The 22629-nt window shown below is 58.7% G+C and overlaps 1 protein-coding gene across 6 annotated transcripts in view; it reads right to left on the reverse strand.

The window, feature by feature from the left end:
* Positions 1–22629, reverse strand: part of KCNJ12 (potassium inwardly rectifying channel subfamily J member 12) — a 64421-nt gene that overhangs the window by 36818 nt on the left and 4974 nt on the right. For 5 of the 6 annotated variants that reach the window (XR_009006327.1, XR_009006326.1, XR_009006324.1 and 2 more), the window contains exon 2: positions 1268–1389. The gene's annotated coding sequence lies outside the window, so the exon portion shown is untranslated. Of the gene's footprint in view, positions 1–1267; positions 1390–4519; positions 4539–22629 lie in introns of those variants that run through there. The other variant, XR_009006325.1, reaches the window with a different exon arrangement.

Below are 22629 nucleotides of genomic sequence, written 5' to 3' on the forward strand. Positions count from 1 at the left end.
TGGGCTTCTCCTGTTAGGACCAGAAGCTACTTTCCACCTTGTGTGAGAGTTGGCCTTGCCTGGGCCCCACCTCTGGCCAACCTCAGAGGCCCAGAGAGGCCGGTGCAGGCCTGGCACAGTGGGGGCGCCCAGGGAATGCGCACTGTTCAGACAAAGATGAGGGATTAAGCTGCTGAACAGAGGGATGGATGAGGAGGTGGAAGAATCAATGAATGGGGAGACAGTTACATGTACAGGTGGGTGGTCAAGCGTGTGGATGGATAAACAGGGCTGACGGACGGGGATGGATGGATAGAGGGTGAGTAGAGGGATGGTTCGTTTAGGCGGGTGAAAAATGGTTAGATGAGCTGGGCGAGTGGATTAGTGAATGGATGAATAGATGGATGGATGAGTGGATGGATGGACGGACGGATTGAGTGGATGGATGGATGGATGGATGGATGGATGGACGGACGGATGGGTGAGTGAATGGACGGATTAGTGGATGGATGGATGGATGAGTGGATGGATGGATGGATGGATGAGTGGATGGATGGATGGATGGATGGATGGATGGACGGACGGATGGGTGAGTGAATGGACGGATTAGTGGATGGATGGATGGATGGATAGATTGAGTGGACGGATGGATGGGTGGGTGGATGGACAGATGAATAGATGGATGGATGAGTGGATGGATGGATGGATGGATTGAGTGGATGGATGGATGGATGGATGGATGGATGGATGGATGGATGGACGGACGGACGGGTGAGTGAATCAACAGATGAGTGGATGGATGGATGGATGGATAGATTGAGTGGACGGATGGATGGGTGGGTGGATGGACAGATGAATAGATGGATGGATTGAGCGGATGGATGGATGGATGGATGGATGGATGGACGGACGGACGGACGGGTGAGTGAATGGACGGATGAGTGGACGGATGGATGGATGGATAGATTGAGTGAACGGGTGGATGGGTGGGTGGACGGACAGATGAATAGATGGATGGGTAGGTGGGTGGCTGCATGGCTGGGGGGATGAATGGATGGAAAGATGGCGGCTGGGTTGGGTGGGTGGGTGGGTGGGTGGATAGTTAGATGGATGGGGGGATGTGTGGAACTAATGGATGGATAACGGGTGAGTGAGAGGTCAAACAGGCGGGTGGATGGGTGGGTGGGTAGGTGGACACAGAGATGAGTGGGTGGGAGGGGGCACAGATGAGCGTCCGGCTGGACGGGTGACTGCGTGGACAGGTGCATATCCGCGACCTTAATCTTACCTCTGGAATCCTGTCTCCTAAGTGACGGTGCTCACCAGGCAAGTGACTGTCTTCAAGGCTGCACGAGCAGCGGCTGCCATGTCCCAGGCACCAGCTGGAGAGGACTCAGCGGCTGGAAGACCCTGAAGTTAACAGAGCACAATTACCATTCTCCTTGGGGGAGCTCATCGGTCACAAACCTCCGCACAAACCCCCATTTCTGCTTGCTCTGCCCAGGACCCCAGGGGAGGTAGAGGGGGCCTCCAGCCCATCCCAATGCCCCAAAGCTTCACAGCCCGTGAGCCTGTCCATAACAACCCCTCGGAACCAGAGAAGGGCGGAACAAGGCGGGCCCCCAGAGAAAACGACCGCTGGTAGCTACTGAGTGCCCACTGCATGCCAGACACTTGGTAGTTGCTTCACGGACGTCAACTCAGGTAAGCCTCACGACAGCCCCAAGAAGTTGGACTCCCTGCTGTTCCCGTTGCAGAGGCGTGGGCAATGCGGGGACTCTCCTCAGGTCACGGAGGACCTCGGGGCCCAGCCTCGCGCCTGGCCACCTGCAGAGCCTTCCCCACGCCCCCCACGGGCCCCGCTGTGGGCGGACGGCCCCCACCTTCCACGGCAGTGCGCCGCGAGGTCGGGGCAGAGAGCAGCGGGAAGGGGCTCAGGAGCCTTGGAGGTGAGCCAGCCCGAGATGCCCCGCCACCCCTGCCCCCCTGGCCACGGCCCCCATGCAGGCCGCCCTCTCGCAGCCGACGCCGGCGGGGGTCCACAGTGGCACTGGATTTCCCGGCTGGGACTAAGGGAACTGCTGTGAGTCAGCCCACAGCACAAGCCTCCTGGGGCAGCGCCAGCCGTGGGTTTAGAAGCGCACAGACCTGGGTTCCAGTCGCAGCTCCGCCCCGCACGGGCTGTGTGACCGTGGGTGCGTCCCTCCCCGGCTCAGGGCTTCTGCTCGCTCTGGTGGCGGTGGCCTGGCTGGTCCCGCTTCACTCCAGGCTCCCACCTCAAGACGCCCAGTCCTCGGCCCCTGCTTCCCCACCCTCACTGTTCCTAGAGCAGCAGCCAGCGGCCCTGCCGTAGCCCCTCTCAGCCGTTTCCCTCTGAAGCCAATGGAGGCTCCATCCCAGACCCCACCACGCAGCTGGACTCCCGACGGCGAGGACCTGTTCCCGGGTCACTGACTCTCGTCCTTCCCCTGGAGTGGACGCCCACTGTGCCTGGCCCTGTGTGCTGGGCTCTCGGCTTCGGTCATTCCAACCTTCGCAGCCCACCCTGAGGGACAGACGGGGAAACTGAGGCTGAGGGAGGTGAGGTGACTCGCGCCGGGTCACCGAGAGCTGGAACTCTGAGCAGAGGAGGTGTCACAGGGCCGTGGGGAGGGAAGGGGGCGGTAAGCAGGTAGAGCACCTGCCCTCCCCACTTCCCGTGGTCACTCAGCCCGCCTGCCCCAAGCCCTCTCAGCCTCTGGCTCCCTGCTTCCGGGAAGGGGCTTTCTCCTATGAGGGAAGCAAAACCAGCTCCATCCTACACAGGAGGAAATGCGGGCTCAGATCAGAGAAGGGCCTTGCCCAAGGTCACAAAGCCACGGAGTGAGTGGCAGCTTGGAGACAGGAGCCCAGGATCCGACACCCCGTCCGGCGCTCTCCCTGCCCCTGCAGTGGCCAGGGCCCACGAGACGTGACCCCAACCCTCTGGAGTTCACCAAACGCTTTCCTGGGTGGCGGTCACAGTCCTGGACAGGGGAGGCGGGAGCAGGGGCAAGGTCTGCAGGTGACAGGGGTGCCCGGATGTGACAGTGAGACCGTTCCTCAGCCTCCCAGCAAGGGAGGGGGGCCCCCTGCTCCTCCCCCAGGGCCGTCCTGTCAGCCAGGGGCGAGGCACTTCCCTTTCCTGCCCGGCCTCCCCACGGATGTACCTGTGAAATTCAACTTGGTGGGAGGTGTGCGCTGAGCACAGGCCCAGCACCCCATGGCTCCGTCACCACCATCACAGCCTCCCCTGGAGCGGCGGGGCCCACGGTCCAGTGAGCTCCCAGCCCTGCATTCGAGGCCTGATCGCTCCCCAGCTCCCAGTGGGAACTTCCCTGGGCCTCAGGCTTCTCATCTGCAAAATGGGTAGATCCCACCTGCCTGGGGAGGCCGTGAAGAAGGTAGACCGAGGCCCTGTCCCAGCGTCCGGTGCGCAGCAGACACGCAGTAAGCACCAGCCCTCCCAGTGTTCTCTGAGGGGTCTTCCTGCTCTGACAACCATCGGGATGCCCGACACGACGGGAAGCTGGGGCATCCCGGACCCCGCCCCCCGACCCCGTGCGGCCTGGTGTGATGCTCTCAGGACGCGTCCAACAGGCAACGAAGCGGGAGAGCCTGAGCTCTGCGGGTGCAGGGGCCTGGCTGCCCCACGCCTCTGTGCCACGGGTGTCATCGCCGGCAGGGGTGCCCAGTAAACGCTGGCCACAGCAACCACAGTGACCACGGCCCCTCAGGCCCCTCAGATTCCATGGCCTGGAGACAGGCTGCACGCACCGACCACAAGGACAGGCTGCACCAAGCGGCCGGGAGGGACAGGTGTCCACCCTCTGAGCCCCGAGGTGAAGCCAGGGCAGGAAGTTCTGGCCCCCACGGCGGATGACAGGTCATGCCAGGCACCAGGGAATGTTTCCGAGGGTATTTTTATCTTGAGAACATCCTTCCCTGGGGGGGTAGGGGCAGGAGAGAGACAGGGTGTCCTTGGCCCCAGGCCCCTGGAAGCAGCAGAGGACATAGACCCCTGGCCCTTTGCTACAGTGGCCATTACAGACACTGCCCCATCCCTGGGCTTCCTTGGGTCCCAGGAGCAAGTGGGACCTGGAGGGTCTTGGGGTTTTCTTGGGTCTCCCAGCTCTGCTCAAACTCACTGTGTGACCTAGGGTAGCCCCCTGTCCCTCTCTGGGCCTCCCTCTGGCAGGAAAACTTTCCTGAGGGCACCAGGGACTTGGCGATGGACCAGTAGTGCCCGCCTGCAAGGGGCGTCCCCACCGAGCAGGAAGACAGCGAGTAACGCAGCAGACACAACAGGCAGGATCAGGGCCGCGGTCAGAGCCCTTGGAGCCCAGGGGAGGTGTGTGACCCAGTCGGGGGCAGGGCCTCCCTGGAGAGAGCCCGGCTGAGACCGACCACAGCACGGCTCAGGGCACTCCGGGTCCCACGGGTCAGGGTGCACATCGGCTCTGCTCTTCCCACACTGGGCCCCGGGCAAGCCCCGCCCAACTCCGAGCCTCCCTGTTCCTACCTGCAAACGAGGCGGCTGGCCCTTCCGGTCCCAGCACTCAGGATCCTAAGGATTTGGGGCTGAGGCGGGTATACAGAGACAGGCAGGGGCACCCCTTGTCACCCTAATACCAGTGAGGGCGGAGGTGTGCTGAGTGCCTGTGGGCACAGGCATTGCACTGACGCCTGCAGAAGCGGAGGCTCGGAGAGGCCCTGTGAGTCATTTTAATGAGCTTGGACTTGACCCCAAGGGCACTGGGGTGCCAGAGAAAGTATAAATTCTGGGGCAATACAGCTTGCGTTCAAATCTTGTCTCTGTCCCTTCCTGGGTGACCCTGGGCAAGTCATATAACCCCTCTGAGTCCAGTTTTCTCACCTGTGAGATGGGATTAATAATGTTATCTGTCTATGGGTTCATGATGGGGTTTCATCAAGTTAGTACAAGGAGCTGGAAATGTCCTGGTCCCCCACGCCCTCCCCTCATCACATCTCTGAGCCCCTGACTCACTCTGAAGAGGGGCCACAGGTCCCTGGAGGGCCTGGACTGGACCTTACCTCCAAGCAGGAAGGAGAGACCAGATGGAGAGGATGGGAGGGACCCAGTGAGCAAAGGCACCAGGGTGTCTATTTTTCTTACAGCTGTAATTTTTCAAGCTTCAACTTAATTCAAGCCTCAGACATTTTCTAAGTGTGCAGAGGAGAGCATGAACCTGAGATAGTGGCAAGAAACAGCCTGGGACAGGAAAGACCATGAAAGAAAAGGCTGGAAAATTTGCCAACATAAAAATATTTATGACATTGCTTATCAAAACTCATTATAAGCAAAATAAAAGGTAAATGATAGATGTTTGTTATAAAAAGGATTGACGTACTTAATATATAAAGGGTTCTTATAAATCAACAAAAAAAAGGGCACAGTAGGAATGATCGTGTGATCCTGTGATCCTCAGTGGGTGACGTCTCAGGAATGTCCACACCTAGAGCCTCAGCATGAGCTGGCCCCTCACCATGGAAGGCCCCGCTCTGCCTTCCATCTTTCAAGCTCAAAGCATGCCTCCTCTACGAAGCCTTCCAAGATTTCCCTGGAGCTCCTCCCGCTCCTTGCCAGGTCCCCACAACATCTTTCTTGGACCCCTGGCACCAAATGCCTAGCTTCTGCCGAGTGCCTGGCACTGCATCTGAGAATGTTCCAGGTGAGAAGGCCCAAGCGTCTCTGACCAAGGAGGAAGTAAGTTATGGAAAAGAGCACTGTGTCCACAGTCACCAGGCTATGAGCCACGGTTCCAAGCCCAGCATCCAGGGGTCCTGCCTCTGTCCCTCTGCGTCCAGCCACCTCCTTCCTAAGGGGCCCTCCCAGCCAGGGGCTGCCTAGCTTCACAGCAGGCTGGGCCCAGCATGAGGCCTTCCAGGCAAAGGCAGGCAGAGCACGGCCTGACCCCCGGCCGCTTGCTGGGGGAACACAGGGACAGCTGTTTTCTCAGCTTCCCTCCTCTTCCCCTCCTCACTGTGTAAGTCTGGCTTTATTTTGGGAACAGAAGATTCGCTGGGAGGGCCTGACAGACCTCTGAGCGCTGGGGTTCACCCTGGCATGGGCTGGAGGCTGTGCTCGGAAATCAGGAGTCCGGGAAAACAGGGTGGGCTTCCGGACGACCCACCACTCCACCCAGGGTCCCCTTGACAGCTCGGCCCCGGGGGCGCTGCCAAGGCCTGGGCCTCCACCTGCTTACCAGACCCGCACTCGGCACTCACTCGCTCAGCAGACACCTGCTGGGCCTCCGCTATGTGCACACACGGTGCTCAGGGCCGAGATCCAAGTGGGACAAGGCAGACAGAAAACACGCTGGGGAGAAAAGAACCCGCGTCACTCCAGAGGCAGCGTGGGCATAGGAAGACCTTTCCGAGGAGGTGACATTTGACTCGAGGCCTCAGGAGGACAGAATGTGGGAACAGTGTTCCCAGAAGTGGGAACAGCAAGGACAAAGGCCCTGAGGCTGGAACACTGCTCCACGTGTTCAAGGGACTCAAGGGAGGGCAGTGGGGCTGGAGCCGAGGGTGCCAGAAGGGAGAGAAGGTGACGGGGGAGGGAGCGCTCAGAGGGAGCGCCGTCCTGCCTGGGACACACGGCCGTCAGGCCGATGGGGGCAGCCGAGCCGCCTCTTTCTCATCTGCCAGCGGCAATTACAATCCACATCCCAGAACTGGCTTTCAGAGGAAACGCTTCCGCCTCCCGCCTTGCACGAGACCGAGGCTCAGCGTGGGAAAGCACCAAGCTGGAGGGCGCCCGACCTTCTGACCCACCGCGGCCTCCCACGCTTGTGGCCTCAATGCCACACACGCTTTTCCAACCCCACAACTTGAACTGTACACGTGAACACTGTGACACGTGCTACCTCAGCTCACACTGCGGTTCCTTCGGACAGTCGCAACAGACCGGGGCTCAGAGAGGGTGAGCGCCATGCCCAGGGCCACACAGCTGGTACACCCAGAGCTGGGTGGGAATCATCTGAACCCAGATTCAGGGCCATGGGAACAGAGACCCGGGAACTGACCACACATGTCTGGCCCTGGTGTCTCCAGGAGAAACCACAGTCCCTCCAAGGGGCTCAGGACCGCCTCCTACAGGAAGCCTTCCACCTGGCTGCCTCCCCCTCATGGCCAACTGGTGCTGTGGGAAGGCAGGGGCTGCTGAGGGCCCAAGACTGGTGGGGCAGGGGCCTGGTGTCTGGATCCTATTAGGCCCTGCTGCGCTGTGTGACCTTGGCTTGAGCCACCAGCCCTCTCTGAGCCTGCGCCCAGGAAGAGGAGGTAGATTTGCGGCGGGGCGGGGGCGGGGGGGCGCGGTTCCTGGTGCAGGGGGTGTGAGCAGCAGGTCTCTGCCCCAAGAGCAGGAAGGGTGGCCACTGAGAGCCCCAGGAAAAGCTTCCTCACACCTGGAGCTTTTATTTAGCACCAACTGTGTGCGCCTCTCAACAATCCTATGAGACACTGCCCGAAGAGGAAGCAACAGGGTCAGAGAGAGAATGCAGTGCCCCAAGGCCACAGGCCAGTCAGCGCCTGGGGCTGCGCCGTCCTCAGGCAGGGGGTCCTGGAGAGGTTGTGTGCACCCAGTGGCCGGGGTGCGTGGCCAGAAGCCGGGGGAATGGTGAGGCTGCTCCCGCCTTCACCTTCACGCCAGCACCACCAGCGGCTGGGGGCCTGTGGGACCCCCCAACACCTGGTCCCGACCTCCGCCAGCTCCAGCTTGCCCTCCTCTACCTCTAAGGCACGTGTTTACATGACTAATGCCTGCCTCAGTTTCCACATCTGTAAAAGGGGCCCAATTCTACTGCCTGCCTAGTACAGCTGTTAGTCTACGCACAGGGCGCAGGGTCAGGTCCAGCACACAAACATGCTCGTGGGTGCACACATCCCACATGGACACAAGGCCTGGGGTGTGGGTACGTGTTATTCCAGGAGCGTCGTGGTACGTACACACCTGGCCTCACTTTGTTTCCCCAGAAACAGGCTCTGAGTCAAGGATTTGGGGGCAGGTGGTTTACTTGGGAGGTGGACCCAGAGAGGTGACCAGGGAAGGGCAGCAGCGGGGAGTGCCATGGGAGGCGGGGCTGCAGCGGCCTGGAGTCTGGATGCTGCGTTTCATCCCACAGCTGTGCAGCCGCAGGCGGCACTCACACAGGGACCAGGGCACGAGGTACGAAGCCGGCGGCCTGCTGCTCACACCGGGCAGCGCACGTCTGTGCGTCCCTGCTCCCCCGCGGGAACACACGCAAAGGCACGTGGGCTGTGTCCTCACGGGAATGCATCTGTGCCTACGTCACGCCGAGGCTGGACACATGGGGCGAGTCTCCGCGCGCCTGCTCTTGCACATGTGTATGCGTATGTGGGAGCTGTGTGTGCGCACACATGTGCACAAGGTATGGCACAGGCATGCACACATGTTCAGGCTACGTGCGTGTGCACGCACCGAAGTCCCTCACCCAACCCTGGCCGTGGCCGTGGGGTGGTGGAGATGGTCTGGTCACCTTGGTAACTGGCTAAGCTGGGGCAGCCTTGCTTCAAAAGAAAAAAAAAAAATCAAACCACTGAACACAAAGAGGAGAAGGAGCTGGAGGGTTGTGAGGGTGAGGCTCAGCCCCAGGCTCCGCTCACGGCTCCCACCGCAACCCACCCACCTGTCCCGACCCAGCGAGGGCCGCCACAGCCAGGACACGGGTCCCAGGAAGCAGCGGGCGGACAGTCCCTGGTGTGGGGGGTCCCTTCAGAGTCCCAGGGAGCCCACCGGGATGGCAGCAGTCAGGGACTGGGCGGGCCCCACTCTGCAGACTCACCAAGCCCCGGAAGAGGGCACCCTAGACACCAGGCGCTTTGCAAACCAGGGGACGCTGGGCCGAGCCGCCCACAGTCACCCTCTCTGGACAATGAACGCACTAACTGCATGCGCTGCCTCGTGGCCAGTGCATTAGCCCAGATCATGTGATGATTGATTCACGAGCTCTTATCCCCTTCCCATCCCCGAGGCCAGCTTGCCAGCCTCGCTGCCTCTGCTGGGTGGGGAGGGAGGGCCCGGCCAGACGCTTCCCTATCTCGCTCGCAAACATTGCACGCTATTTATATCTCATCAGACAGCGTGCACGGGGATGAAACCGCCGGTGCTCCGCACCCCGCGAGCAGCCAGGAGCTGAAACCCCGACACGGGCTGCATCAGGCAGAAGTGCGAGGTGCTCACACCCTTGCTCAAGAGCCTGGGCCGGACCTGCACTCACACCTACAGGGGCTTTGCCCTACCTGCCTCCCTGTGTCCTGAGAAAGCCCTGTAAGGAAGAGTCTGCTGTTGTCCCCATCTGACAGATGAGGAAACTGAGGTTTGGAGAGCTGAAGTGACTTAGCCAAGACCACACAGCCTGTAGGATGCAGAGCTGGGGACTAAACCCAGCCAAGCCGCCCCAAAGCCTGGGCCTGTACTGCACAGCATTTGACCTCCCTAACTGAGTCCCAGAGCAGCCCTCTGAGGTGGGCATCATTATGATTCCTGTTTCACAGATGAGGAAACTGAGGCTCAGAGAGCTGAAGTGACTTGCCCAGGGTCACACAGCCGGGAACGGAAGCCAGATGTGTGACCCTGACTGATAACGTGCCCCAATCCACGCCCTGCGTGACCCCCCGGACGCGTGCAGGGAACAGCCCCAGGGGGATGAGAATGGCTCAGGGCAGTCTGTCCCCGCTGCTACCTGAAGCAGAAGCCACGTGGGGCCCCTTCACGTTGTGAGGCGGCCCTGCCTCAACGCCCAGCCCACCTTCCAGACACCAGTGGAGGACAGCTTGCCTGGTCCTGGTACCTCCAAGGACCCAGCTACCAGCACAGGGACGAGTGTGAAGGGCCCTCGAATCCTAGTGCTGACCTCTGGTCATCACCGTCACAGAGCAGGGGCCCCCTCGCCCGGCCACATCAGCATTCGAGCAGGGGACGCTGGAAACCCGCTGCCGACCTCCACCCCCCGGGCATCCCGCGACCCTGGCTCCTCCTGAGACCCTGGGAACCGAGCCAGCTAGAGCTCCGGAGGGCAGTGAGGCCACCTCTCGGCTCCCCAGCGCCCTCATCTGTGAGACAGGCACTAACAGGCCCTCTGGGGGGGGGGGGTGGGGATTCGAGACGTGGTACCCAGCACAAGGCCTTCACACAAGAACCCCTCAGCAAGTGGTCAGGCCGTTGGCTTTCACGTCGTTGGCAAAGCACGAAGCAGCCCACCCGCTGGACCACAGAGCTGCACGGGCTTTGCGGGGTGCCAGTTCTGAGTTCAAATTCCAACTCTGACTCCTTGGCTGTGTGTCTCACGCACCTGGCAGCCCCGCTCTGAGCCCTGGTGTCCCTGCCTTCCCCACGGGCCTGTCCAGGTGTGCTCCGGCCTCAGCGAGCACTTGACAGCCAAACAGCCCCTCACCCCACCCGACTCCAAGGCCAGGGCAGCTGGCATCTCTGAGCGACACCTCGGCCCGGGCCTGGCCGCGGGGGCCCAAAGAGCGACCACACGACGTATCCCCTCACCCCCAGCCTGGAGTCCTGAGCTCCTAGATCTGACTGTCACCCGGCACAGGGCCAGGCACGAGCAAGGGCAGATGTCGGCAAGGAGTGCGCAAGCTCTCTGGGCACCTGCCACACGCCTACCTGGAACCCAGGGACTTTACCTGGATGCTCTCATTTAAGCCTCATGAGAGTCCTGCTTTGACATCGGAGGAAATTGAGGCACAGGAAGATGGCCTCTGAACATTGGAGACCATGTGGGTTGCAGCCCAGACCCCACCCCCTTCTCTGTTCCACCTGTGGGGTGGCAGGAGAGGCCAGCACCAGTGACCGGCAATGCCCTGCAGTGGGGACGGCTCTCCCTTGACTCTTGGTGGGGATGGTCCCCTTGACCCTCGGTGGGGATGGTCCCCTTGACCCTCGGTGGGGATGGTCCCCTTGACCCTCGGTGGCACCCCCGGCCCCGAGCTTTGGGAAGCCACGTCCTGGCCCAAACGTAGGGCCCTCAGTGCTCGGCATGGCAGCTGGAAGGTGGAGTAGTAGGTGCATGGGGGCTGCACTCCCGGCCTCTGCAGCCTCATCTGTATAATGGGTGGTAGGGACAAGCCTGGCACCTGGCCAAGTGGGCACTCAGCCATCAGCTATGGAAGGGAGGGCTGAAGGGGCCCTAACGGCCCAGGGTCCACCAGTCTCCCGCCACTCAGGCCTCCACCTCCTACTGGCAGGTCAACCCAGACAGGGGTCTGAGGCCCCCAGAGGGGCATTCAAGGTCCCAGCACCAGACTGATGGCCATCAGACAGTGACGGCCCCATAAGCAAGGAAGAAAAGGCACCCCAGGCCTTGCACAAAGGCAGGGAGTTGCAGAGACTCTGTGCCCACAAGGAAGGGCGGCACAGGGGCGGGGGTGAGCAGGGCCAGCCCTGAGCGTAGCCAGCGACGCGGGGGCAGACCGCATGGGGCCCTGAAGCTGGGCTTCTGACGGCTGCCCCGTCAGCCACAGCCAGACTCCTAGACTGAGGCTCAGAGGAGCACCTTGGGCCCCAGAAAATCCCTTAACCTTTCTGAGCCTCATGCCTTCCTCTGTAAACGCGGGTAAAGAGAGTACTGGCGCCTTCCGGGGTCACCACAGGAAAGCAATGTGTCAACACCCACCAAAGCCCGAAGCAGCACGAGCTTCCAGGAACGTCCTTTCCTGAGACCCCGGAGCCCACACTCTCCCTCCAGCCAGGGCGGTGCGACAGGAGAGCCATAGAACCCACGAGCCGGGGAGACGCTGGGAGCAGAGTGATGGGACAGGAGACAACGAAAGACACGGGGACCTAAAAGTTACCGAGGGTCAAAACACAGAGCACGGGGCGGTGGGGGCCAAACCCACTGCGCTGCCCACGCACGGCGGCACGGCCCTCCCCACCTGTGCCATCGGTCATACCCGCCTCACTGGTCACAGCACACGCACTCCTCATGCCCGCTTACACACTCAGACACGCGCCTGCCACACAGTCAGGGTCCTGCACGGCCGCAGCGCACACAGCCAAGCACCCCGCACCGTCCACACCGCTCTACACGGTCTGCCGTTCAGATGGCCTGACCCCACCTACACGGCTGGCCCCAGGCCCACCCTCTGAACCCACGTGCTTGGGCTCCACCCCCTGACGATGCTGTGCTGTAAGGAGGGGCACAGAAAGGAGGGTGGGGGTCCACGAGACCCTCCACTCCTGCAGCACCAGCCCCCAGACCACGGGGAGCCAGGTGGCTGGGACTCCCTCCGAATCCAGCCACCGGCACAGCCCTGATGGGAGCTCCTGCAGGCTCCTCGGCGCTGACAGGCTGATTAGGGGGTGCGGGATCAGCTGGGCCCCCGCCTCCCACCCGGAGCAGCTGCAGCCTTTGTGGGGTGCAGAGGGAGGGGCTCCTGTCCCCTGCCGGCCTTTCTGTCCTCCCAGCAGCAGGCAGACCCACCCTTCCCCGGGGAGCCCATGCCTGCTGGGCACACACACGTCCACATCTGTGCCCCTCCACTGAGCACACACTGAGCACCTACTGTGTGCCAGGCCTGCGGGACCCCGAGTGGGTGGCGTGACTCCCACAGCACGCCCAGGGACCCGGGGCCCGGGGGGCTCAGCCCCTCGACACAGATCACCTTGGTTCACTGCGATCCACTTTTATGAGGAGACACGTGAAAGAGACATGAGCCCAAGTGCAGCCTGCCAGACCCCGGCCAGCTCCTCCGGGCTCACGCTGCTGCCCTCGTGCTGCTATTCCTCGAGCCCGGTGAGCCGCGTCCACCCCGGCCTCTCCCCCAGGCCCCCTCCCAGCTCCTCCCCAATCCCGTGAGGGTCTCTGCTCAGACCGCCCTACCCTCTCACATGTTCCCTGCTCGCTAATTCAGGAGTCTATGCTCAGTTGCCCATGGACATGTGAGGGCAGGGATTCTCTTTTTTTCTCAAGAGTGGTTTTTAGAGCAGTTTTAGGTTTACAACAAAACTGAGGGGAGGGCACAGAGTTCCCACGTACCCCGACCCCGCACGTGCACAGCCTCCGCATTGGCAACATCCGTCAATACAGCGGGACCTTTGCTGCCATCAGTGAACCTGCGTCGACAGGTCAACATCACCCAAAGCCCACAGTTTATCTCAGGGCTCACTCGTGGTGCTGCACTTTCTGTGGGTTTGGACAAATGTACAAAGACTTGTATCCACACAACGGTGCCACACAGAACAGCTCACTGCCCTAAAGATCCCGGGCTCCGCCTGTCCATCTCCCGTTCTCCACCCCTGGCAACCACTGATCTGCCTGCTGTTTCCATAGTTCTGCCTTTTCCAGAATATCATATAGCTGGAATCACACAGCAGGTAGCCCTTTAGGACTGGCTTCTTTCACTTAGTCATATGCATTTAGGGTTCTTCCATGTGTTTCCATGGCTTGACAGCTCATTTCTTTTTAGCGCTGAAAGACACTGCATTGTCAGGACGGACCACGGTTTATTTATCCATCACCTACTGAAGGACATCTTGGTTGCTTCCAAGTTTTGGCAATAACTAATAAAGCTGCTATAAACATCTGCGTGCAGCGTTTGGTGTGGATATAAGTTTTCAGCTTCCTTGGGTAAATACCAAGGGTTAGAGTTAGGGTTGCTGGGTCATACGGTAAAGTACGTTTAGCCTTGTAAGAAACTGCCAAACTGTCTTCCAAAGCGACTGCACCATTTTGCCTTCCCATCAGCTGTGATGAGAGTTCCTGCAGCTCCACGTCCTCATCAGCCATTCTAAAGGGATGCAGTGGTATCTTACTGTTGTTTTAACTTACATTTCCCTGCTGACAAATGATGTGGAGCATCTTTTCTTTTTTTTTTAATATTTATTTATTTGGCCACACTGGGTCTTAGTTGCGGCACACGGGATCTTCGTTGGGGCACGCAGGATCTCTCTTTGTGGCACGTGGGCTTCTCTCTAGTTGTGGCGTGCAGGTTTTTCTCTCTCTAGTTGTGGCACGCGGGCTCCAGAGCACATAGGCTCTGTAGTTTGCGGCACACGGGCTCTCTTGTTGATGTGCACAAGCAGCTCAGTAGTTGTGGCATGTGGGATCTTAGTTCCCCGACCAGGGATCAAACCCACGTTCCCTGCACTGGAAGGCGGATTCTTTACCCCTGGCCCACCAGGGAAGTCCCTAGAGCATCTTTTCATATGTTTACTTGCCATCTGTATATCTTCTTTGCTGAGGTGTCTGTTCACATCTTTGGCCCGTTTTTTCCTATTGTCTGTCTGTCATTTGTTCTCTATTGTTGAGTTTCAAGAGTTCTTTGTTTTGGATAACAGCCCTTGATCAGATGTGTCTTTTGCAAATATTTTCTCCCTGTCTGTAGCTTGTCTTCTAATTCTCTCAACATTGTCTTTCCCAGAGCAGAAGTTTTTAAATTTAATGAAGTCCAGCTTGTCACTTATTTCTCTCATGGATCATGCCTTTGATATTGTATCTAAAAAGGCATAACCATACCCAAGGTCATCGAGGTTTTCTCCTACTCTATCTTCTAGGAATTTCATAGCTTTGTGTTTTACATTTACATTTATGATCCATTTTGAGTTAATTCGTGTGAAGGGTATGTGGTCTGTGTCTAGATTAACTTCTTTGCGTGTGGACGTCCAGTTCTTCCAGCACCATTTGTTGAAAGACTATCCTTGCTCCCCTGTGTTGCCTTTGCTCCTTTGTCAGCAATCTGTTGACTATATTTGTGCGTGTCTATTTCTGGGCTCTCTACTTTGCTCCATTGATCTGTCTGTTCTGTTGCCAACCCCACACCGTCTTGATTACTGTAGCTTTATCGTAAGTCTTTTTTTAAAAATAAATTTATTTATTATTTTTAAAATTTATTTATTTTTGGCTGTGCTGGGTCTTCGTTGCTGTGCGCGGGCTTTCTCTAGTTGCGGCGAGCGGGGGCTACTCTTTGTTGCGGTGCGCGGGCTTCTCATTGCGGTGGCTTCTCTTATTGCGGAGCACGGGCTCTAGGCGCATGGGCTTCAGCAGTTGTGGCATGCGGGCTCAGTAGTTGTGGCATGCAGGCTCAGTAGTTGTGGTGCATGGGCTTATTTGCTCCGTGGCATGTGGGATCTTCCTGGACCAGGGCTCAAACCCATGTCCCTTGTATTGGCAGGTGGATTCTTAACCACTGCACCACCGGGGAAGTCCCTATAGTAAGTCTTTAAGTCAGTTAGTGTCTTTGTTCTTCTCCTTCAGTACTGTGTTGGCTGTTTTGGGTCCTTTGCCTCTCCATATAAACTTTAGAATTAGTTTGTCAATATCCATAAAATAACTTTCTGGGATTTTGATTGGGAATGCATTGAATCTATAGATCAAGTTGGGAATAACTGATGTCTAACAATATTGAGTCTTCCTATCCATGTACATGGACTATCTCTCCATTTATTTAGTTTTTCTTTGATTTCATTCATCAGGGTTTTGTTGGATTTATACGTCGGTGGTTTATTTGGGGGGGGGGGGTGCTAATAGAAATGGTATTGTGATTTTAATTTTAGATTTCACTTTTCACTTGTTTACTGCTGGTATATAGGAAAGTGATTGACTTTTGTACATTAACCTTGTATCCTGCAACCTTGCTATAACTGCTTAGTAGTTCCTGGAGTTTTCTTGTCGATTCTTTCATATTTTCTACATAGATGATCATGTCATTCGTGAATAGAGACAGTTTTGTGTCTTCCTCCCCAATATGTATACCTTTTATTTCCTTTTCTTGTCTTATCTCATTAGCCAGGATTTCCAGTACGATGTTGAAAAGCACTGGTGAGAGAGGACTTCTTTGCCTTGTTCCTGATCCTAGTGGGAAAGCCAAGTTTCTCATCTTTAAGTATGATGTCAGCTCCAGGATTTTTGTAGGTGCCTTTATCAAGTTGAGAAAGTTTCCCTCTATTCCTAGTTTACTGAGAGTTTTTACTGCAAATGGATGCCGGCAGGGCTTTGTTTTGTCCCCTGGTGTGTCCTGGTGCTTGGAGGAAGTGCCAGCCCATGGCAGGCCCTCCGTGATCTCCTTTGGAAGGAACAGGTGCAGGGTGCAGGGAAGGGGCTAGCAGGGAGAGGGAGACACCACAGCAATGGCCTTGGGTAGGTGAAGGCAGAGGGGCCAAGTGGCCGTGGGGGACAACAATCCATCCACAGGAAAGGGATGGAGGCATGGTGAGGGGATGCAGGTGGCAGGAGGTGGGAGCTGCAAGGTTCTCCTTTGACTTTCTCAGTAATGAGGAGGCCACACTGTCGGCTGAGACTCCAGGACCCTGGAGAGTCTCAGGAGGCAGGGCCCCGGGACCAAGAGGGCAGGTTCTGGGTGGAAAGGGGGGAGGTCTGGGGCCAGAGCCCCAAGCTTGGAAGCAAGAGAGGGGTCCATGAGGCCCCAGGGCAGTGCAGGCTGCAACTGGACTCAGGAGCTCACGTCCTTTAAGTCTGGTTTCCTGCATGTCCAGGAGGGATAGGGTGGGCTCAGGAGGCAGGTGGTGGGGGACCAGGGCACCAGGGGTGGTTCTGAAGGGCTCTCTAAGGTCCACTGGCTGGACACTCACCCTGGGAGGCCTCCTGCGGGGCCAGGCCAGAGCCCCTCCCCTGGGGCACCTTCTCTGCTCCACAAGCCCCAGCATCCCCACTTCTGCAGAGACTTCACTCAGGCCACGTGGATGCACTTCCCCCGGGTCCAAAGTCGAGTGGTGAGTGAATCGGCCGCTCTGCTGTCTCCCCAAGCAGCAAAGGTTTGCGTGCAGGTCTGTGGAAAGCCCAGCAACGCAGCTACAGGGGGGTGGGGGTGGCTCCCGGCCAGATGTGAGCCCCACCACTGCCTAAGAAATGGACAGAGGGGGCGTGACCCACACGCTGAGAACTTTAGCAGGGCCTTGGCCTAAACCTTTCCCTTGCATGAGCCTCCCAGTACAGAGTGGGCACTCAGATAATGGTCTTTCTATCCTAGTCCTGTGAGGGTGAAAACGAGGGAGACTGGACCAGCCCCACGTCCTGTGGCTGAGGTCACAGGGGATGGAGGGTGGCAGGTCACTCAGTCCCTCCCCCCTTGGGGCCTCAGTCTCTCCACCTGTAAAGTAGACGGGACTCTGAGAACCCTCCTCCATCATCTACACTTCTGAAACCGTTCTAACACCGGGCACACACAATCACAGTTTGAACGGGACAGACTTGGCCCCATTTCTCAGAGTAGGGAGGTGAGGCTCAGAGAGGTGAAGCTGGTTGCCTGGAGTCACACAGCAGGGGGGCACGGGGGCGCCCCATTTAAATGCACGCTAACCTGGCTCATGCCCAACACCGCACCTCCCAGATCCTCAGCCCAGGTCTCGGCCTGCCCTCAAGGGAGAGCCCTTCTTAAAGGCCTCCGTGCCTTTGGAGGCACCGGGGGCCCAGCCGTGCGGCTCCTCGGTCTGGCCGCCTGCCTCCCTCAGGACCCCATCTCTCAATCCCTGCTCCGCTCCCGGCCAGTACGTTTTGAGAATTAAATGAGATGATGTTCGGGAAAGCACTGAGCGCAGCGCCTGGCACCAGAAGACGCCGAGTAAACAGTCGTTTTCATTATTGTTTTGGGTGCCAAGTCTCAGTGAAACATCGTGGCACTTCCTGAGAAATAAAGGCACCCAGTGACACCACGGGCTGCTGAATTCACCACCAAGGCGGGCATTTTGCTGAAGCCCCCAAAATATCCTGACGGTTGCCAGGAGCCAAGGGAGGGGGCCGAGGACACCCAGGCCCCCGGGGCACGTGGCCTCAGGCCAGGGTATCACAGTGGTTTGTCAGCACACCAGCCATCTCCAGAGGGACTCTGCCTGGCGGCCCAGGGATGGGGCCAGGACAGGGGGGCCAGCAGGAGTGAAACCCAGCGCTCTCCCTCCAGTGAGGAGAAGGCTGGGTTTCTTTTTGTTTTTTTAATAAATTTAGTTATTTATTTATTTTTGGCTGCACTGGGTCTTCGTTCCTGCGCACAGGTTTTCTCTAGTTGCGGTGAGCAGGGGCTACTCTTCGTTGCGGTGCGGAGGCTTCTCATTGCGGTGGCTTCTCCTGTTGCAGAGCACCGGCTCTAGGCGCACGGGCTTCAGTAGTTGTGGCACACGGGCTCAGTTGCTGTGGCTCGCAGCCTCTAGAGCGCAGGCTGAGTAGTTGTGGTGCACGGGCTTAGTTGCTCCACAGCATGTGGGATCTTCCCGGACCAGGGCTCGAACCCATGTCTCCTACCTTGACAGGAAGATTCTTAACCACTGCGCCACTAGGGAAGCTTTCAGGGAAACCACAACACCCGAGGAGGCCCCTCGGGCTCCAGGCGCAGACGGACTGCTGGCGACGGGCTGGGGCTATGCGATCTCTCTGAGGCTCAGTGTTGGCATCTGGAAATAGGGCAGCTGCTCCCCATCCCTGGGGCTAGCCATGAGGACCCAACAGGATGAGAAAGGGCCCCGCATATGGCAGGAGCACCACCCAACTCCCAAAGACCTCAACCTGGGGGAGGGCAAAGGTCAGGGAAATACCCGCTCTGCAGGAGCTGGCAGCTGCCAGGAAGGGAATGACAGAAAGGTGTTTCAGCAGGAAGAAACACTCCACTGGCTCTAAAACAGAGGCAGTGGAGGCCACGGTGGGACCCAGGCACGCTCAGCTCTCCAAGGGGCGGGGACCACCCCCGGAGGGCACAGCGGTGGCAGCTCTAAAAGCTACAAAGGCGGGCTTCCCTGGTGGCGCAGTGGTTGAGAGTCTGCCTGCCAATGAAGGGGACGCGGGTTCGAGCCCTGGTCTGGGAAGATCCCACATGCCGCGGAGCAACTAGGCCCGTGAGCCACAATTACTGAGCCTGCGCGTCTGGAGCCTGTGCTCCACAACAAGAGAGGCCGCGATGGTGAGAGGCCCGCGCACCGCGATTAAGAGTGGCCCCCACTTGCCACAACTAGAGAAAGCCCTCGCACAGAAACGAAGACCCAACACAGCCATAAATAAATAAATAAATAAATAAATAAAATTTAAAGTAATAAGGAGGTACCGTTTAAAAAAAAAAAAAAAAAAAAAAGCTACAAAGGCACGAGTCCTCCGACCCAGCAGGGCCGCTTCTGGACTTTTTGCTTGGACAGAGCTGGCACGAGGACCTCAGTACCCAGGTGATCATAGCAGCGTTACATGCGATAACAGCCAAGGGCTGGAGGTGCCCCGGAACGAAGCAGGCTCACGAAACAGAAATCCAGCCCAGTGAAGGGAATACTGGGCAGACCTTAAAACCGTTCTGCTCATTGATGTACTAATCAAAGGGGTCATCTACTACACCTCTCCTGTGCATTTCCTTTGATCGCTCCCAGCAGCCTGATGGGGGGAAGAACCGTTAATGCCTCCATTTTGCAGATGAGCAAACTGAGACACAGAACAGTCAAGCAATCTGCCCAAGGACACACAGCTGGTAAGTAGCACAGACCAAGCATACCGTATATGCTTGTGTCTCCAAGATATGTTGCTACAAAATTTTTTTTTCTTAAAAAAGTCAAGACACAGGGCAGCATATCCAGGTTGACCATGTGTAATGGGTTGAGTGATGGCTCCCCCAAAATATATGTCCACCCAATACCTCTGAATGTGAGTTTATTTAGATAAAGGGTCTTTGCAGGTATAACTAAGGATGTGGAGATGAGACCATCCTGGATAAGGATGCCCTGAATCCAATGACAAGTGTCCTCATGAGAGGAGAGAAGACACAGGGAGAGAAGGCCACATGAAGACAGAGGTGCAGACTGGAGGGGTGCCAAGGAACCCCAAGGGTCACAGCAGCCACGGGGGCCGGGAGAGAGGCCCGGGGCGGATTCTCGGAGGAAGCAACCCTGCCGACACCTTGATTTCGGACTCTGGCCCCCAGAACTGAGAGACAACAATCTGTTTTGTTTTAAGCCCCCCAGTTTGTAGTGACTTGGTATGAAAGAAAGTAGTACAGACCCCACCGGCTCCCAATCATCCCGCTTCTGTTTCCTCCTCTGGACCTGGCTGATGGACCATCCCATAGGACGGCTGCCCCTGGCAGGGCAGTGCAGACGTGTCGGGGGTGTGGGTCTGTTCAACCACCTCCCCTCGGGTTCCCAGTTCCCAGAGGAGGAGACTGAGACCAAAGGCTCGGGTCACAGCTCCCAGGGGGGCTGCTTCCCCTCCACTCCCCACCCACCAGTGCTTGATCCGTGGCAGGGTGAGTGGGGGACCCCTGAGGCCCACCAGGAGGGCAGCTGGGTCAGGACAGGACCCAGAGCCAGGTCACCTGGCTCTGGAGCCTCAGGGCTGGGGCATCTGCTGCAGGATTGGGGCCAGACCCCACAGGTGCCGCAAGGCTCGAGCTGGCAGGGCCGGCAGAGGAAAGGAAGAGGGTGGCTCGGGTCTCCTCTGCTGTGAAGCCCCGAGGGAGGGGCTGGGCCGTTCCGTGGCTGTCCGGGGACTTTTGGAGGCAGCCCCTCCAGTGGTCCTGAAGGCTCCCGGGGCCCGGGGTGGGGGTGGGGGGAACTTGGCTGCCCCAGCCGGGCAGGTGCTCCCGACAGCTTGAGGCACAGCAGGCCGAGGTGATGGGCGCGGGTTAGCCTCCGGCCTGTGTGGCAGAGGGGCCGCGGGCAGGGAGAGCGGAGGCTGCCCTGGCCGCCCTGACCGCAGAGCTGAAGTGGAAAAGGGATGAGAAAACAGATGCCCAGGCGGGGCATGAGGTTCACGTCCACTTCACACGTGCAAAGACCGAGGCTCGGGACCAGCACAGGGGTGACTAACACCCTCTCAGACTTAGCCTCTCAGACCCTTTCCACAGGGGCCCTCAGTGGAGCCTGAGGGGACGGTCCTTCCGATGCCTCTCAAACCAGGTGACAGGAGCGGCGGTGCTGACACCCGACAGGAAGCTCAGAGGTGGGTCGGGGGGACCGAGTCCCCAGCAGAGGCCTGCCCCTGCCGAGGACCTCGGACGAGCGGCCTGGCCAGTGCCTTCCCTGCGGGGCTCAAGCACAGCGCTGGCCTCAGCCTCGTACGTGTCCACGCTGGGCCGGGCGGTCCCTGAGGCCAGAGGGGACGGGGCCAGCCCAGGGTCAAGGGCTGGGCTGCAGCAGGGTGAGCTCCCCGCGGTGGCTACACTGCCGGGGAGACTGAAAAGTGCAGGTTCCCAGGCTCCACCCCAGGCCCCACCCCAGGCCCTCGGAACCAGAATTTCTGGGGACAGAGCCAGGAGATCTGGATTCTCCAACTGCTTCCCGAGGGGTCTGAGGAAGGAGGTACCCCAGCAAAGATGCAGCGCCTCTCCCGGGACTAAGACACGCCAATTCTGCAATTCCAGGTTCTCTGTCCCAAAGAGGCCACAACTCCATGACTCAGAGCCCATCGCCCAGGAACCTGGGTGGCTGAGTGCTTTCCTAGACTCCACAGCTAAGATGCTATGGTCCCAAGACTCTGACTCAGCCCTCAAGTCATCAAAGGAGAGAGGACGAAGCCCCTGAGTATGGGGCCTGGGGCACCAGCAGGGACGGCAGGGACGGGAAGATGAGAAGACACGGAAACAGGGAGGGGGAGAGAGACAGAGAGGGCGCTGCAGCTGCTAGCAGGTGTGCACAACCGCATCCACATGTTTGTTAAGCACTCAGACAATCTAAAATGTTCTCTAATGACAGTCCCCTCAAAAGCATAAAGCTTTGGGGCGGGGGTGAGCGGGAGACAAGGTTTGAGAAAAAGAAATTCATTTTCTGTCCTTACAATCGTGTGATGCTTTACCGTGAGCCTGTAACACTCTTGTCATTAAAAACTGTGATAATTAGCAAGAGAATATGACAAAGTCTATGCTTCCTTAAGTGTCTGTTCACTGGTTTCTTTACCCTCCCCCAATCCAGACATCAGTTCCCAGCCCCCAGCCCCAGGCACAGGGTAGAGCAAAGGTACCTGCTCCAGACTCAATAGTCAAAAGCATGAATAATGCTGAATTCTGACCTCCTCAGGGCCAGTGTCACTAAGATTCACCAGGCAGAGACCTCTAGGGCTCTCTGAGAAGGGAAGGGAGGGGCCAGCAAGAAAAGACATGTCCAGGGGCTGGTCCCGAGGGCGCTGTGCAAGGGGGTCCAGGGCCCTGCCCACACCCTGCTTCCACAAGGCCACGGGCCAGGCCCCTGAGAAGCCCCACCTTTGAGCCCCCTCACCTGCCCCGGATCCCGGCCCCCTCGGGAGTCGCCGGCGTCTATCTACCTCTGCTCTCCGCGCGACCCAGCCAGGCCCCGCGCTCTCTGGGCCCGGCCAACCTCTCGCCCTGCAAAGGGGCTGGACGAAGCCAGCTCCCCGCGGGGCCCCCAGTCCTCCTCGGCCCCCCCTGGCCCGGCTTGGCCTGGAACCAAGAGCCCACAGGCACAGGGTCGGGGGCAGGGGGGTGGCGCGGCTGCTACCTCCCAGAACGCCAGCTGCTGGCAGCGATTTATTTTTGCCTTAAGTGCCGGAGAATTGCAGGGCTGGAGCCGCCAGCTCAGGGGGCTTGGGCTGCAGCTGGAAGGAGAGGGAGGTGGGCAGGGCGGGGGGCACACAGCCCCTCCGTGACCTCGGCCGTTCACGCACACACGCACACACACACACACGCGTGCATGCACACACACAG

The sequence above is a fragment of the Balaenoptera acutorostrata genome, chromosome 20 (genome assembly GCF_949987535.1).
Source record: "Balaenoptera acutorostrata chromosome 20, mBalAcu1.1, whole genome shotgun sequence".
NCBI lineage: Eukaryota > Metazoa > Chordata > Mammalia > Artiodactyla > Balaenopteridae > Balaenoptera > Balaenoptera acutorostrata.